The following is a 17,198-nucleotide window of genomic DNA, read 5'->3' on the forward strand; positions in this document are numbered from 1 at the left end:
TCTCTAAAGTTGTTCCTCAGTGGTGTGTTGACTTCCAAAACGGAGAAAAATGAATCTGTCAAACGGAGATCTACTTCTCTTGCACGAGCGATCATTTCTTCATGTCGTCCCAGCTCATTCATATCTCCAATACTCTTGGCAACTGCTATATACGTCCATCGCAAATATGCATCTAAAGGGCTCATAGATATCATGTGTTCCCTAGGTTTTTGCACTAATTATCGAGAAGTTCAAAGGTATGAACAGGTAATTTTTTCTGAAGAAATAGGATGACTAGATTTGGATGGATTTGTGCAGTTTGTTTTTGACAATGCTGATGCTAACACCCATACCCTTGATGGCCACAATACATTTCACAGTATGGGGGGTATAGTCTGTGTTACTCCAAGCAAAGATAAACCGCCACTAATCCTACCACGTAAGCCCTCTTTACCTTCTGCAAACGTCATAAGCTCTTTTGGAAAGATACCCATCAAGCCTTACACCATGCCAACATCTCCAGGTCTCCAGCACATTGAAGTTAAAGACCTTCAACTTCTTTGACAGAAGCCACAATCACTTCATAAGGCCCAAGCACTGCATTCTCTGTGGATTTATGGATACTTTCTTGAGGTTTCTTCAAAACCATCATGGAGTGGATTCATGCAACTGGCTTATAGAGATGTTACTTCAGATGTCTCCAGAATAGAGATATTGCCATTCAGTGACACGAATCTATCTGACCCAACAGCCATCTACAGTGCATTGTGCTTTGCCCAAGAACAATGTAGGAAACAAGGTATTCCATTTTGTCCAGTCACATTTGATCAATCGCTATATATTAAAGCTGTGAACATTATTGCTGCCTCAGATGGTCTTGGAAATGTCTTCATTTGGCTTGGGGGATTTCATCTGCTCATGTTTTTCTTCGGCTCAGTTGGCAACATTATGTCTGGTAGTGGACTGGAAGAACTATGGGAATTTGTTTATGTCAGAAGATCCATTCCACAGATGAATGGTCATGCTTACTCATGGGCATTAAGAGCACACTTCCTGACACAAGCTGGTCTCTCTACTCTGCTGTTCAAACATTTCAACTCCACTGAAGGAGATGCAAAAGAGACTGACACAGACCAACTGAGAGCTGTTTATGAAGGGATTATCAAACAGGAAGTTAATGTTGATGGAGTTCTGCAAGACCATGATGTTAATGATCTCTTGCAGGCTACTGATAATCTTTGTGTTCACATGTCACAAACGAGCAGAACTGCAAAACGTTGGATCCAGTATTGCCAACAGGCATCTTTGATGTGCTTATACCTTCATGCTGAAAGAACAGGAGACTGGTATCTTCATTTGTATTGTGTGAAGGAAATGCTAACACACTTTCATGCAGCTGCGCATTTGGCTTATGCCAAATCAGCACACTTATACCTGCAACAGACGAGTGAACTGCAGGAGAAGATGCTCGAGAATGAGCTGGAGAAACTGACAGAAACAGGTTACTTCACTGTATGTCAATCTAACCAGCCTTGGACTGGAGTATACTTTGACCAGGCGACAGGAAAGTCTTTCATGAGATCTTTTAAGACAGCAGGAAGTATTACTCATGGCCGTGGCATCACACAGAGCACACTAGCAAAGTGGGTGTTTGCCCTACCCAGCTGTTCTCTAGTCTGCAGTGCTCTGGAAAAATTCACAGGCATTGAAGGCAGCAGCTCAGAACAGCATAAAGAGCTCAGACCATCAAGTGAAAAGAAAGATAATGAAGACATTGGCACCTTCATTAAATGGTTGGAGGCACACCCATCCTTTTGTGTCAGAAAACCTGATGAATTGATTTTTCTGGCACCTTGTGTTATTGCAGATAATTCTGTGAATTATGATGAAGGGATAGGGGATGGAGTTATCCCCGTACCCTGAAGATTGGGTCTATGAATGTGCGTGGATGTAGTACGATTGAGGCTAAAAGGGGGGAGATTGGGAGAATGTTTGTGAGAAGAAAGTTGGATGAGTTAGCTTTGAGTGAAACGAAGATGAAAGGGAAGGGTGAGTCTATGTTTGGAAGTGTGAATGGAAGATTGTCAGGTGTTGATAGAGGAAGAGCAAGAGAAGGTGTGGCCTTGTTAGTGAGTCCGGAAGTACAGCAGTGTGTGATTGAATGGAAGGAGGTGTCATCGAGACTGATGTGGGTGAAAGCGAAATTTGAACGTGAGTTGTGGGTGTTTGTGAGTGCATATGGGCCTGGTAGTGAAAGGGATGAAGAAGAGAGGGAGTCTTTCTGGAATGATATTGATGAGTGTCTGCAGAGTTTTGGAGCGAATGTGAATGTGGTAATGATGGGAGATCTGAATGCTAGAGTGGGAAATGTAGCAGTTGAAGGTGTAGTTGGTATGCATGGTGTGCCTGGAAGAAATGAAAATGGGGAACGAATGATAGCGATGTGTGTTGAGCGAGAGATGGTGATTGGAAATACGTTGTTTGAGAAGAAAGATATTTATAAGTATACATGGGTGAGACAGGAGGGTGGATGAGTTGTTGATAGAGCTTTGATGGACTATGTGGTTGTGTCTAGGAATGTACTAGGAAGATTGTTGGATGTGAGAGTTCTGAGAAGGGAGGGTGGAGGTATGTCTGACACTACCTGGTGGAGGGAAAGTTAAGAGTAGGTAAGAAATGGGTGAGAGCTAGGAGGGTTAGGTGTGGCAGGGAGGTTTTGAAAGTGAGTGAGTTGGATAAAAGAGAGAAAAAGATAGAGTATCAGGAGAAATTGAAAGATGAGTGGAACGCAGTGAAAGATCGGGAAAATGGCAGTGTGGAGGAGGAATGGCAGTTGTTTAAGAATGCTGTGTTGGGGCATGCAGAAGAGGTGTGTGGTGTGAGACGTGTGCGTGGTGGTGTAAGAAAAGGAAGTGAATGGTGGTGCGAGGAAGTAAGTATGGCTGTGGCTGAGAAGAGACGTGCATATGAAGTGTGGCTGCAGAGGAAGGATGAGATGTCATATGAAAGGTATAAGGAAAAGAGGAATAGGGCGAGAAGGGCTGTGCGTGATGCTAAAGTGCCAGCAGATGAGACGTGGGGTAGGCGGCTGACAGAGAATTTTCAACAGAATAAGAAAATGTTTTGGAAGGAGGTGAAAAGGGTGCAAAAGGGAGAGTCTGGGAAGGAAGAACGAGTAAAAGCAGAGGATGGAAGGATGTTAATTGAGATGGATGCAGTAAGGAAGAAATGGGCAGAGTATTTTGAAAGATTATTAAATGTAGAGGAGGAAAGGGTGGCTCAGATTGTGGCAGATGGAAGAGTGCAAGGAATAAATGTGTTGGGAGAGTTGAATGATTCTTTGATCACGAAGGAGGAAGTAGAGAAGGCAGTAAAGGAGATGAAAACAGGGAAAGCTGCAGGTATGGATGGATGTGCTGTGGAATGCCTGAAGGGTGGTGGTGTGACTATTGTTGACTGGTTAGTAAGATTGTTGAATGTGTGCTTTGTGAAAGGTATGGTGCCAATTGACTGGGCAAGTGCTTGTGTGGTCCCGTTGTATAAAGGCAAGGGTGATAAGCATGAATGTACTAGCTTTAGGGGTATAAGTCTGTTGAGTGTTGTAGGTACGATATATGGTAGAGTGTTAATTATGAGAGTTAGAGAGGGTACAGAGGGAAAGATTAGTGATGAGCAGTTTGGCTTTAGGAGAGGGAGGGGATGCGTGGATCAGGTGTTTGCTGTGAGACAAGTGTGTGAAAAGTATTTAGCGAAAGGCATGGATGTGTTTTGGGCATTTATGGATTTAGAGAAAGCGTATGATAGAATTGATAGGGAGGCTTTGTGGACTGTTTTAAGATTGTATGGACTTGATGGTAGGTTATTAAAAGGGGTGAAAAGTTTTTATGTAAATAGTAAAGCATGTGTAAGAGTGGGAAATGCTGTGAGTGATTGGTTTCCCGTGAGAGTGGGGCTGCGACAGGGATGTGTGATGTTACCTTGGTTGTTATAATATTTACATGGATGGTGTTGTAAGGGAGGTGAATGCAAGAGTTTTAGGTGGAGGTCTGAATCGGGTGAATGTTGATGGTGGAGAGTGGAATCTGAAGCAGCTGTTGCCTGCAGATGCTACTGCACTGGTGACTGATTCAGAGGAGAGATTGAGACAGTTGGTAGAGGAGTTTGGAAGGGTGTGTGAAAGGAGGAAATTGAAAGTAAATGAGAATAAGAGTAAAGTGATGAAGTGTACGAGGTTGATAGATGGTAGGGGGATGAATATAGTTTTGAATGGTGAGTTGCTTGAGGAGGTAGAGTGTTTTAAATATCTAGGGTCACATGTTGCTGTGGATGGAAGAATAGATGCAGAAGTGAAGTTTAGAATAAATGAAGTAGGAAAGGTGCTGGGAGGAATGAAAAAAATGTTTAGATGTCGTTCGCTTAGAATGGATGTAAAGAGAAGACTGTATGAGGGTGTTGTGGTACCGACTGCGTTATGTGTGGCTGAAACATGGAGTATAGGTGTAGCAGAGAGGAAAAGTTTGAATGTAATGGAGATGAGGTGTCTGAGGAGTATGTGTGGAGTGACGCGTATGGATCGAGTGCGAAATGATGAAGTGCGAAGGAGAACTGGAGTTGTTCGGGAGATGGCTGGTAGAGTTGAGCAGAGGGTGTTGCGATGGTTTGGGCATATGGAGAGAATGGATAATGAGCGATTGGTGAAAAAGATAACTAGATCTAATGTGACAGGTGTAAGGCTGAGAGGAAGACCAGGAATAGGATGGATGGACAGTGTGAAGAGAGCGCTGGATGCGAGAGGGATGTCTGTTGAGCAAGGAAGAGTGGCTATGCGTGACAGAAATAAATGGAGAGAAACTGTGAATGAATAAGTGATGCCGCAGCCCTCAGGGGATATTCTCCCGCATTTGGTCTGATCACCTAGTCAGGTCAGGTGCGGGTAAGGGGATGGGTCTGTTATGATGTGGCAGGGGTAAACCAGTTCTGCTGTCGGGCCCTGCTGCGGATGTCACTGATTGCATTGCGCAGTTGACCCTTGTGTGGTGTGGTGCGGTGAGGATCCGTCCGTTCTCCCCTTTGGGGCTAAGATGCGAATGAATGTGTTTGAATGGATGAGTAAATGGGGAGTGTGTCGTCCTGTCTCGGCTACCTCCCTTTCCTTGGGGGAAGCAGCCTAGGTATATAGATAGATGATGAAGCTGCCCGTATTGGAAAGGAAACAATGGAGAAAATGGTGAGTGCAAGTGGAAATTTTTCTTCTGTGTGTCTTCATCGCAAAGACAAAGTCAAGCCCCTTGCTGGCATGAAGAACATGATAAATGTTCGAGGTGAGCCTGTAGTTGTGAATCCATCCTTACCCTTCGACAGGATAACTTGTATCCTAAACACAAGTTGTGAAATGGGCACATTCCTTCACTATGAATTAGCATCACATCTTTCATTATTATTTCTGGATGACCAAATGAGGAAAACTGTGAAGAGCTTTCTGGGGAAAGTCTTAAAGTCCTACACTGAAATTTCTACAACACCACCTAATTCACTATATGTGATTGATGGTGACTATCTACTTCAGGCTGTAGTATGGCCAAGACCTGCATCCTACCAAGAAGTCTATGATGTTTATAGGGCCTACCTTATATGAAATTATGGCACATCGGCAGCAGTAGTGTTTGATGGATATGATGGTGTTCTGGCTACTAAATGTGCAGAGCAAATGTGTCATTCCAGAAGGAACATTTCAGCCAACATACAAATTTCCCCTAACTTGCCCACAACTGTAAAAAGAGTCTGACTTTCTTGGCAATGCACACAACAAAAAACAGCTTATTAGTTCCCTTACTGACATCTTACAAGAAGAAGGACTCCACGTGAAACAAGCTAAAGCAGATGCAGATTCCCTTATAGGCTTCACTGCAATCCAAACTGCACGGAGAAACACAGGCAATCCAGTTGTTGTAGTTACAACTGACACAGACCTCCTTGTCATGTTAGTGGCACATGCAACCCCTGAACTGTACCTGTATATGCTTTGCAGCTACAAGCCCATAAGTATCTACAGGATAAATGATATCAAACACTCACTTGGGAAGATCAGCCAGTACTTGCTCTTCTTACATTCAGTGACTGGATGTGATACAACATCAGCAATGTACAATCAGGGCAACTTGAAAGCTTTAAGACTGGATCAAAGTAACGAAAACCATGCTTCACAAATGAATGTATTCATACAACCAGGGAGTACCCAAGAAGAAATCCGAGAAGCTGGAGAGACATTCCTCCTTAGTCTGTGTGGTGCCAGTGGGTTTGAAACCGTAGACACATTGTCTATAAAAGATTTGTGGCCAGGAAATCTAATAAGGCAACATTCAACCTAGCAAGTTTTCAACCCACTAGTGCTGCAGCACATGAACACTTGTACAGAGTGTACCTACAGACACAAGAATGGTTGGGCAATGAACTAAATGCTACAGAATGATGTTGGGAAAAAATAATGAAGGCACTCATGCCCATTGCATGAGACGAAGAAACTGGTCAAATTCATTAGTTACGCATGTAAAAAAGGTTGCACAAAGAATTGCAGCTGCAGGACAGCTGAGCTTCAGTGTTCAGAGGTCTCCATCAACTGCTTTGAATCACAGTGTAATAATATGCCAGACACTGATTTTGATGTGTGATATATAAATAATTAGATATAAATGTAAAGTCCTATTTTACAGAGACATGCATTACCCTACTGTTAGCTCATGATATGAATCTTCACCTTAGTAAATAACATGACTCATTACTTCCAATATCACAGATTTTGATACTGATATAGTATCTGTATATGTGTGTACTGTAATTAATGTATGAATATGTGTTGTAATAACTTGTATTTTACTTGAATTTGCATAATTTCAGTCCAAATTAATTTCTATAGTTTATATTCTATCTATCTATCTATTGCCAGACGCCTCAATCCCGTTTGGGGTGGCCACAAACAAATCGCCTCCAAGTCGCCCTGTCCCCCGCCATTTCACTGCCTTGCTCCCAACTCACACCTCCCTCTCTCATATACCTTTCCACCCCATCCCTCCAACTCATCCTTGGCCTCCCCCTCCCTCTTCCCTCCTCCACCTCACTCACATACACTCTCTTCGTCAGTCTTTCACCCTCCATCCTCTCCACATGGCCAAACCACCTCAGTGTGTTCCTCATAATGCTTCCTATCACATCCACATCAACACAACAACGCTCCTTTATATTCTCATTCATCAGCCTGTCTCTCCATGTGACTCCACAGGCTCTTCTTAAATAACTCATTTCCACTGCTCTCACTCTTGACTTGTGTCCTTCCAACAACGTCCAAGCTTCACTTCCATACGTTAGAGTTGGTATCACAATACTGTCATGCAGTAACTTTTTCACTTCCATGCTCACTTCCCTGTTTCTTATCACTGCTTTCAAAGAACCAGCAACCTTTCTTCCCTGCTGTACCCTTTCAAGCACTTCACCCTCCAAACCTCCATCCTTACTCATCACACTACCCAAGTACTTAAACGTACTCACTTTTTCCAATTCCTGACCATCCAACCTCGCTGTACATTCACTGACTTCACCTCTCTCAAAGACCATCACTTTACTCTTCCCTACATTCACCTTTAGATTCCGTTTCTTACACACTCTCCCAAACTCATCCACCAAGCCTTGCAGCTCCCCTTCGTCTTCACTCAACAACACAGTATCATCTGCAAACAACAGTACAGGGAGTTTCCAAACACTATCCTCTCTCAACAGGGCCACTCCAACATCCAGTACCCTACCTCGTACCTCTTTTATTACCCCATCCATGTACAGATTGAACAACCATGGAGACATGACACATCCCTGTTTCAACCCAACTTTCAAAGAGAAAAATTCACTTAGTTCACCATCCACATGCACTGCAGCCTTCGCACCATCGTACATACTCTTCACAGCATTCAACAACTTCCCATCTACTCCATATATTCTTAACACTTTCCACAATCCTTGTCTATCCACCCTGTCATATGCTTTCTCCAAATCCATGAAAGCCGCATACAACTTCTTTCCCTTCTCTAGAAACTTTTCCACTAAAGATCTAAGAATGAATATCTGATCTACACAACCTCTTCCCTTCCTAAAGCCTCCCTGTTCTTCTCCAACTAATTCCTCTGTTCTTTCTCTAACTCTGTCAATAACTATCCTACCATACACTTTTCCTATTATACTAAGAAGACAAATGCCCCTATGATTACCACACACTTCTTTTTCCCCTTTTCCTTTGTACAAGGGAATAATTATACCTGACTTCCAATCCTCCGGGACTCTACCTTCCTCCCAGGCCAATCTGCACATCTTCCACATCCATTCTACTACTATCTCTCCCCCATGCTTCAGCATTTCACCACACACTCCATCAATTCTTGGGGCTTTCCCCGATTTAACTTTCTTCATTGCTTCCACAATTTCTATCCTACTGATTTCTTCCTGTCTTCTCACTTCCCTCCTTCTCCCAGCCATTCCCCAGCCACTTATACTCGCATTACTGCCATCCTCTACGTTCAACAATTCCTTAAAGTGTTCTCTCCATCTGCTCACTTCTTCTCCCTTCTCCACTAGTAATCTACCATTTTTATCTTTCACTCCCCTGCTAACTTCACTTCCACCCTGTCTTACTCTTTTCACCTCTTTCCAGAACATTTTCTTACAGTCCCTCCACTTTACACTCAAATTCCTTCCAAATTCCTCATCCACTCTCTTCTTACTTTCTCTTACTAATCTTTTCACCTCTCTTTTTCTTTCTACATATAACTCTCTCTTCCGCCTCTCATCTTCTTCCACGCCCCTATTTCTCATCCATTCATTGTATGCTTTCTTCTTTTGTGCCACAGCCTGTTTCACCTCTTCAGTCCACCACGCTGTTCCTTGCACCCCCCTCCGTCTTCTCTTCCTTCCACACACCACATCACATGCTGCACATATTTCTTATGTAAATATCCTACACACACCTTCCACGTCTCCCATCTGCTCCAGTTCATATTTGCCTAATCGTTCCTCCACTTCTCTCTTATACTCTGCCTTTTTCTCATCCTCTTCTGACCTTTCCACTCTCCTTGCCACTACTCCTTCCTCTCGTCTTTCCTTTCTTCTATTCTTCCATCTTACTTGAAATCTAATTCTGGCCACCACCAAGTAGTGGTCAGAAAGTCCACTCCCCCATCCTCTATAAACTCTTACTTTTACATTTTAATTACATAATAACTATGAGAACCAGCATCAGGTAGACAATGGCCTAACAATAATGTTGTATGCATTGTGTAAAAGTATTTTGAATATATCTGCTGTTTTTTATAGTTTGGTATATGTAAAGAAACTATTACGATTTTTTTTTTGTTATTTCAATGCTAGCATTATTATGCTTTGATCCTGAAGTAAATGTACATGATGAAGTTAATGAAATATTGTGCAAAATAATTTGCATTTACACATATGTGGAGTATAATGTTTTGCACTGTATTAAAATATGTTTCAATCATTTTAAAACATACAGAGGTTGTTTTTAATTATGATATAACACCATTAATTAAATATTACTTTTTGAGTCACTTTGGCTGATAAAACACAGTGAAATGTCCAATCAATGTAGATAACTTAGACCCGCTTATACATACGTTTATGAAAAAAGTACTGGAATAGTTAAATGGCTGCCACAGAAAGCACACAAGGGGAAAACTTGGGGACCTTTGACATATGTTTCTAGATGATTTTAGAAAGCTCTCCTCAAAATTTCAGCTCCCTATTATTATTTTTTTCTTGAAAATATCTAATGCGCCTGGACTAACTCCAAACTCCACACGGATCAGTTGCCTATCTATTGTCAGGTATAACTATTTCACTTATCTGAGTAAGCTTTATGACTACTTAGAAGTGTTTACAATACAAATTATGATCAATGTTATCAACATAAAAGCACTCAATGGGAAGAAAACGGAAATAAAATGTCTCACCATAATCATAGACAACCTTCCCAAGTTAAAAGCTCGAGCCAGGCTGACTAGGAGCCGGAGAATTCCGCCTCCCTCCCTCCATCCCTCCCCTATTCATCCGCCCCCACCCTTTTCCACCACCTCCCTCCCTTCACACCTCTTCTTCCTCCTCCCCTCCTTCGTCCACCCCCCTCCCTCTCTCCTTAATTTTCCCTTTTCCTCAATTTCCTTTCTTTCCTTTCCCCTCATTCTCCTTCCACCTCTCCCAGGTGATGAAGGCATCACATTTTATGTCCTCCGTGTCCTCCTGAAGGTTCCTGGTAATCCCCTTCTCCAGCTGTTCAACTTTTGCATCCGTCTGGGATACGTACCACAAACCTGGACCCGCAGTACAATCGTGCCTTCCGACCTGTTTGCCTCACCTCCTGCTTCAGTAAAGTACTAGAATGCATCCTCCTCACAAGACTCTCGTTTAGGCTGCAGGACAAGCTCTCGCCCCGACTGAACTGCTTTTTACCACAGACAGGAACACATCACTGCCTCATGGAGCTATACACCCTCCTATCCCCCACCAGTGTAGTGGCCTTCATTGATTTCAAGAGTGCATTTGATGTCGCTAACAGAGACATCATCCTCGACCAGCTAGTAGATTTTGGAATTAAGGGAAACCTGCTGCAATGGATACGTGGTTACCTGACTAATAGGTCCTCTCGTGTTTTTTTTAAGGGTGTATATAGCACCGCTAAGGATTTGGAGCTTGGTACTCCACAAGGTTGTGTCCTTAGTCCTTTTTTGTTTAATATCCTCATACATCGTCTACTCACCCTCCTTCCTGACATCCCTGGAACCACGATTACTTGCTATGCTGATGACATCTGCATTCACTCAAATTCCCCAGCAGATCTACAACGTTTCCTTCACTTGTTTCACGAGTCGTCTTCCAAATGTGGACTCATTATTTCTCCAGAAAAGAGTAGGATCTTCACTTCCCGTCCAGCAAGAACACTGCCTGTATGCTCTGTCAGGGATTGTGTTATTCCTCAATGCACGCAGTTCCTTTAACTGGGTGCACCTGTACGGATTTCTCCCTCCATTCCTGCAAGACAATGCGTGCATCCGATTGTTCAGGATCTGCTGACCTGGCTACAGCAGCACCTAAAATCTCTCATGGCTCACTAATTATGCCGCTGGGGTGTCTATTCCTGTAGCACGAACCATATACATAGCGTTCATTTGATCAGTTGTTGATTATCTCTCCCATGCTCTTTGTCAACTTTCCAGAACAGCCTTACAACCTCTTGAGGAGTTCCAAAACACAGTAGTGAGACTCATCCTGGGCTGCCCTGGCTCAACCAGAATTGTCAACATGCAACTTGAACTCAACCTTCCACCACTTGTTTAGAGAATATACTCCGTGGTTACATAGTTCAGCGTTAAGTGCCTGCATTATCCTCTCCTTTCTCCCCACTACTCTCACATCATTTGGACTTCCCTTGATTCCACTGCATCAAGGCCTCTGCTTCACAGTGGTGGCCGCACACTAGTTAATACAGTTTGTTCAAACACCTGACGGTTTAACATCAACGTACCGGTGCTTTCTGAGGAGGTGGACTATGGCATTTCACGTTTGCAGACCCCTGTGTCTGCTATCTCATACACTCCGGCCTCCAAGACTGACCTGCCTCAGCTTCAGAAACAGCTAGCTTTGGAGACCATCGCCAGGCTGTCATCTTCCCTCCCTTCGGCCCACCATATCTACACTGATAGCTCCCTGCAGGAGGATGGCAGTGCTGGCAGTCCTGTATTTTCCCCAGGTCTGTACCAACCTCAAGGGGGCTGGTTGGGCCATCGACTGCCAACCTCGTCGATCTCTACGTATTGCGAACTACATGGACTCCTGGATGCAGTTACACTATTAATACGGACGAACATCAGCGGCTTCATCATCTGTGACTCACAGCCGGCCCTTCATGCCCTGTCCTCTCCCAGGCCTGTATATCAACACCTTGTTATGCAGATACTCCGTCAATTGAACACTGCCCACGATCATTCACTATTGGTGCAATTTCTGTGGATTCCCCCTCATATTGGTCTCACGGCCAACAACACCGCTGACCTCCTTGCGAGGACTGCCTGTGGACTGGATCTGCCTGTGGATGCTGCTAATGCCTCCCCCATTTGCTACAAGCAGATAATACGCAGAGCAGCTCGTTCCCCTATTCTCCGCCGTAGAAATGCTGAGAGGGATCACAGTGCATTTATCCAGCATTATGAACACTTTCACTCTCGTCCCCATAGATATCGTCCCAGTGGTCTTATGGTTCGTCGACATAACTTGGTGTGTGCCCACTTCAGACTGCGTTACTGACCTGTGTGGCAGGTGGCTGGGGAGGGCAATGCACCTCATTTCTCCTATTGTAATCTGTGTGACACACCCAATGCCAACACCCCTGACCATTATTGCCTGCAATGTCCACTTCTCTCTGATTTAATATCACAAGGACTCACATTAGTGGACAAGCGTAAACATTTGTTGGAAGATGATAATCTAGATGTTATTCTCCTGCGTCATCCACACTTTGGTGGATGTTAATTTGTTATAGCTAGACAGCGTGTCCTGCGTGGCACGAGTTCCCCTGCTACTCACCTCACATATGGCAGCATGGCGCTGTAATAGGTTTATCGCCTTCGTGCGTAATAAATTAATCAAATCAAACCTTCCACCTCTCGTCTCCCTCCACCTCTTCCTCCTCCCTGAAAAACACATTTCCTTCATTCCCCTTCCATCCCCCATCCCTCCTCCCTCCCCTGTCCCTCCTCCTTTCCCCTTTACCTCCTCCCTACCCATCCATCCTCCTCACTTCAGCTCCTTACATTCTCCCTCCCCCTCTAGCTCACTCCCTCCTTCCCCCCCCTTCTAGTTCTTCCAGTCTCTCTTGGTGGTCTGTTGGGAGGGGTACTTCACATTTTGTACTATTGGGAATATATGAACCTGGTACAGTATAAGAGTGGAGCTTGGGTCTGGCAGTTGGTACCCCTGCGACCCTTGACGTATTCACAACTTTGTTGTGTCTAGGTGGATGAATGAATGAATGGGTTACCAATCACTGTTTGAAACTGACACGTAGCCACGAATCATATATTTAGAAGACTCTAGTATATGTAAACATACGTATGGGTGTTTTTTCATTATCATTGCTCATTTCGTTGAGATAAACTTCAACTGCAATGATAATTAAACGGTACAAAGAGATTTTCGTGCCATAGACCGATCCAGTAGGTGCTCACTCCCTCCTGTCATGCGTTGCCAGATGATAGGGAACACTCTTCATCAATTATTAATTTGATACAAAAATAAAATCGTTTCCATAAGCTATATAATGGCATTTTTTGTTTGCAATACTAACACGTCATATGCAGATGTGGTTACTGGCTGCTATCACCTTCATAAAACAAAATCCTCTCTTCCCTTTCTGTCAACTATTTCAATGCTGGAAACTCACTCCCGTCTTCCCTTCCCCAAGCTCCCTCCCCTGAACCCCCTACCTCTCTCACTCTCTCCATCCCCCTCTAAACAGCCGGTTCCTCCTCCCCCCCAACCCTTTTAGACTGAGGGTGATGCGGGTCGCAGAATCTGCTCTCCTTTCATGTTAAACTCATGGTGGTAATCTGCCTTAAAACCCTACTGTGGTCAATAAACCATTCTTAATGACAGTCTCTCTCTCTCTCTCTCTCTCTCTCTCTCAGGCCACCGCTCTGAGGGCAGGCGAGGATAGTGAAGTCACTTTCCTCAAACTAAGTCGCTGTCTGATATGTATTGGCTTATGTGCATAACCGGATGAATATAATACATTGGATGTGATGAAATTTCATTCAAAGATTGTGTTGATATGGTTAAATACATTAAAAAAAAGACACCTTGTTTTCATTAAAAAGAAAAGTTCATGGGGATTATATATTCACAGGGCCTACAGTATATATTCATTATGCACTAATTATAATGGTTATGATGATACACTTCAGCCATATATTTCACTCAAAAGATGACTCCAAGTATAAAATGTGTGATATGCCTTGGATCGATCTAGACTGATCTAGACTACGTATGGCTCTTGCTTGTCGTAATCTGTTGCAGCTGTGCCCCACTGAAAACAAACGCATCATCTACACTTGGTAACGGGAATCTCCCACTCACCCTCCGCCTTACCATAGCTTATAGCTGCGTCTGGCCTTGTCCAAATGGGGCAAGTCCAACGCACCCCAGCTGACGCGGGACCGATCACTCTATGGTCTAGAACGGCAGTTGGAGATGTAGCCTTCATTCTCGCGCTGGAGATGTTATCTTTCCGAGAGCTGAAGTTTTTGACTACTGTATATCATTTGCTACTATATAAAAGGATAACAGCATAGGTGTCGTTTATATGTTCACGATCATAATAGGCAGCCTGTCGTTCTGTATGTTGGGATTACGGATGATCCTGAGTAGCACATACAAAGGCATACGGGGTAATCCTGTATGCAGGCCAAATGGGCCATCATCATCATTACCAGCAGCAGCAGGGGCAGTCTTTAATGGACTGCTGGAAGAACAAGGGCTCTCCTAACTGTAACTTACTGAGTTTTTATATGTGTGACTCAAGGCAAAGGGTTAAGAGCCCATTCCCTGAGGCCCAGCAGTCCTCCTGTAACCTTACACCTCCACATGACACCACCTCGGCACTAACACCCACCGTCAATTTTGTTTCATGCAGGAGTGGTGTATTATTATCAATGAGGATGTGTTGTGACATGCAGGCGGGTCTTATGGTAAATCATTAAAATCTGTTTTTTAGCGAATTTCATACCCATATACTGTTCCCTGCTCCAGCTGGGATCCAGACCTGTGTCTATTAGAACAGCAGACCTATCAATTTTGCCACCGCCTCCCCCATTTGGTCCTGGTAAAATGATATTAATTTTCCTACCAAGTTCTCTCGTCTCTTCCATTCACTCCATATGCAGGCTTCAACTCTGACTTTCCATTTGTTCTCCTAAAATGAAAAATATATATCATGTCGATTTGGCCCTTATAATTTTGATGTTTATATCTCTGTCCGTTTGTTTTAATTTCTTTACGTCAGATGCACAGAGATTAGCAGTAGACTCACTTTATCTCGATAATGTATAATAGCATGACACAGTACCGACAATATCTAAGGCAATATGTTTTTGAGTGAAAGACGTAAAAATTCTGATCTGATTTCCCTTCAATGTATTTGTTAATACTGTATAACATTTATACCCCATAGATGGATAGTAACAGTTTTCGTGTGTCATTTATATCTGACACTACCTTGTCTGATATTCATCCTTCCCTTCACTAGTAAAGATATGTTAAAGTATAATGAATGACAATACTTTAACCTAGAAAATATGTTTCATATTATGCAGCTTAACTGTACTTGAACATAGTGACCGTGACACAGAAGCAGCAAGTATGACATCTAACAAGGTAAATTCAGTGCTTTCTAAGTCTGCTTTAGACAGTTTGTCTACGAACATAATACATGGCTATAAGCCATGAGGCATCTAATATTTAGTTCACCCATCATTTGCAACAAACACAGTCTGTTGTGTCGTTCGTTCCCCTTCTTCCCATGTGTATACCAAGTTACCCCACAGATTCTCGATGGGGTTCATATCACAGCCCCGACTCGGCAAGTCCAGTAGTTCCAGGTTGGGGTGTTCGTCAAACCATCTCTGGACCATGTAGGCTGTGTGCACTGGGCATGTTTTATGGGCAAACAATACTCGCCCAGGAAAAGGGTATCCTGCTCACAGAAGGAGGGAAGAAATTCTTCTTCAAGAATAAGAAGATACTTTGCTGCCGTGAAGGGTCCATCTGTGTGAGAGAGACAACCCACTCCATGGAGACAAACCATCCTCGCACGTTACACACGACATACCTACGACGTGCTTCTTTACAGATGTTTTGGGGTTCGTATTTCTGTTATTGTGATAAGAGAGCAAATGTTATTTGGTGTGCTGTTGCAACTGTGCGCGTTAAGCCAGGGGTCATGTGCTTGGTTAATTTGGTTCACCTGTCGGTCTTTGTGGCAACAATATGGAAATCCTACTGAACCAAATATCAACATCAGTAATATATTGAAAATTAAAGTGGAACAGGAATTTGAGTTATGGCCTAACAAGGTCATATTTCAAGCGCATAGTCAGTCACCCTTTTTTTGTTACCAGATATAGGCTAGACCGAATGTGGTAATAAAGTTGAGGGGTCAGCATAGGATGAAATGAATAATACTGTAGAATCGCTGGACAAAGGTAAGAGACACTGGGAAATGGCAATGATCCGATCATTTGTCTCAGCTAGTTGTTAGATTTCGACAAATCCTGGAAGGAGCTAAGACCAGACAAGGGTAAAGAGTTTCTATTCCGAGGACAGTAATTAAATGGTCAGTGTCATAAGACAAGGCCAACATAAATATCGTCAACCAAATTCGAACCAGTATTCGTCGATACATATAGTAATTGGAATTTATAATACTTGGCCTAAGGTAAAGGTTACTGGATTGGGTCAAAAGTTACCACCTTAGACAAACTGTGTGGCATGGATGTTGCACTCTCAGCTCTCCATGTTTGCTTTGAAACCATCTTTGCATGAATATGGAATATGTTCTGATCTACACAACAATTTTAGATACCTAAGTGGAATGCACACTTTATATTTACTTGTATATAAACTGGCACGTGTGATGCCTTCTGTAATACTAAATTTGTTATTTCCCCTCCAGCAATGTATCTTCCTGCATGTTGCTGAGGTGAATATTATTTCGTCGGTGAATATGACACAAGCCTAATAAATAAGATCTTCCCACACGGTTCTCTGAGAACCTACATCTGCCCTCACAATGCCTAGGCATTAGTTGCTGTTCTTTGGCCGGTGTTTTGTGACGAATACCATCGACAACTCGCACAGTCTGAGCAGTCACATGTAGCTGTAGTTGATCTCGTATGGCCACCGCGTTGGTAAAAGGATTTTTTCTGCAGTTTCTCGTATCTGTCGATCATCTTTGGCCGTGGTCTACCATGGTGGTCATCCCCTCAGTTGGTTGTTCAGGTCTCCACTTTCTGCCCAAAGTATCAGCCATAATGAAACTGTTGTCACTGATATTCCTAAGGTGTTGTCAATCTCCCTTATAGACTTTCCACTCTCTCACTTGCCAACAGTTCGATCTCGAA

This window comes from Coenobita brevimanus, chromosome 69 (genome assembly GCF_032717465.1).
Source record: "Coenobita brevimanus isolate Jiangsu-jjx chromosome 69, ASM3271746v2, whole genome shotgun sequence".
Classification (NCBI taxonomy): Eukaryota; Metazoa; Arthropoda; class Malacostraca; order Decapoda; family Coenobitidae; genus Coenobita; species Coenobita brevimanus.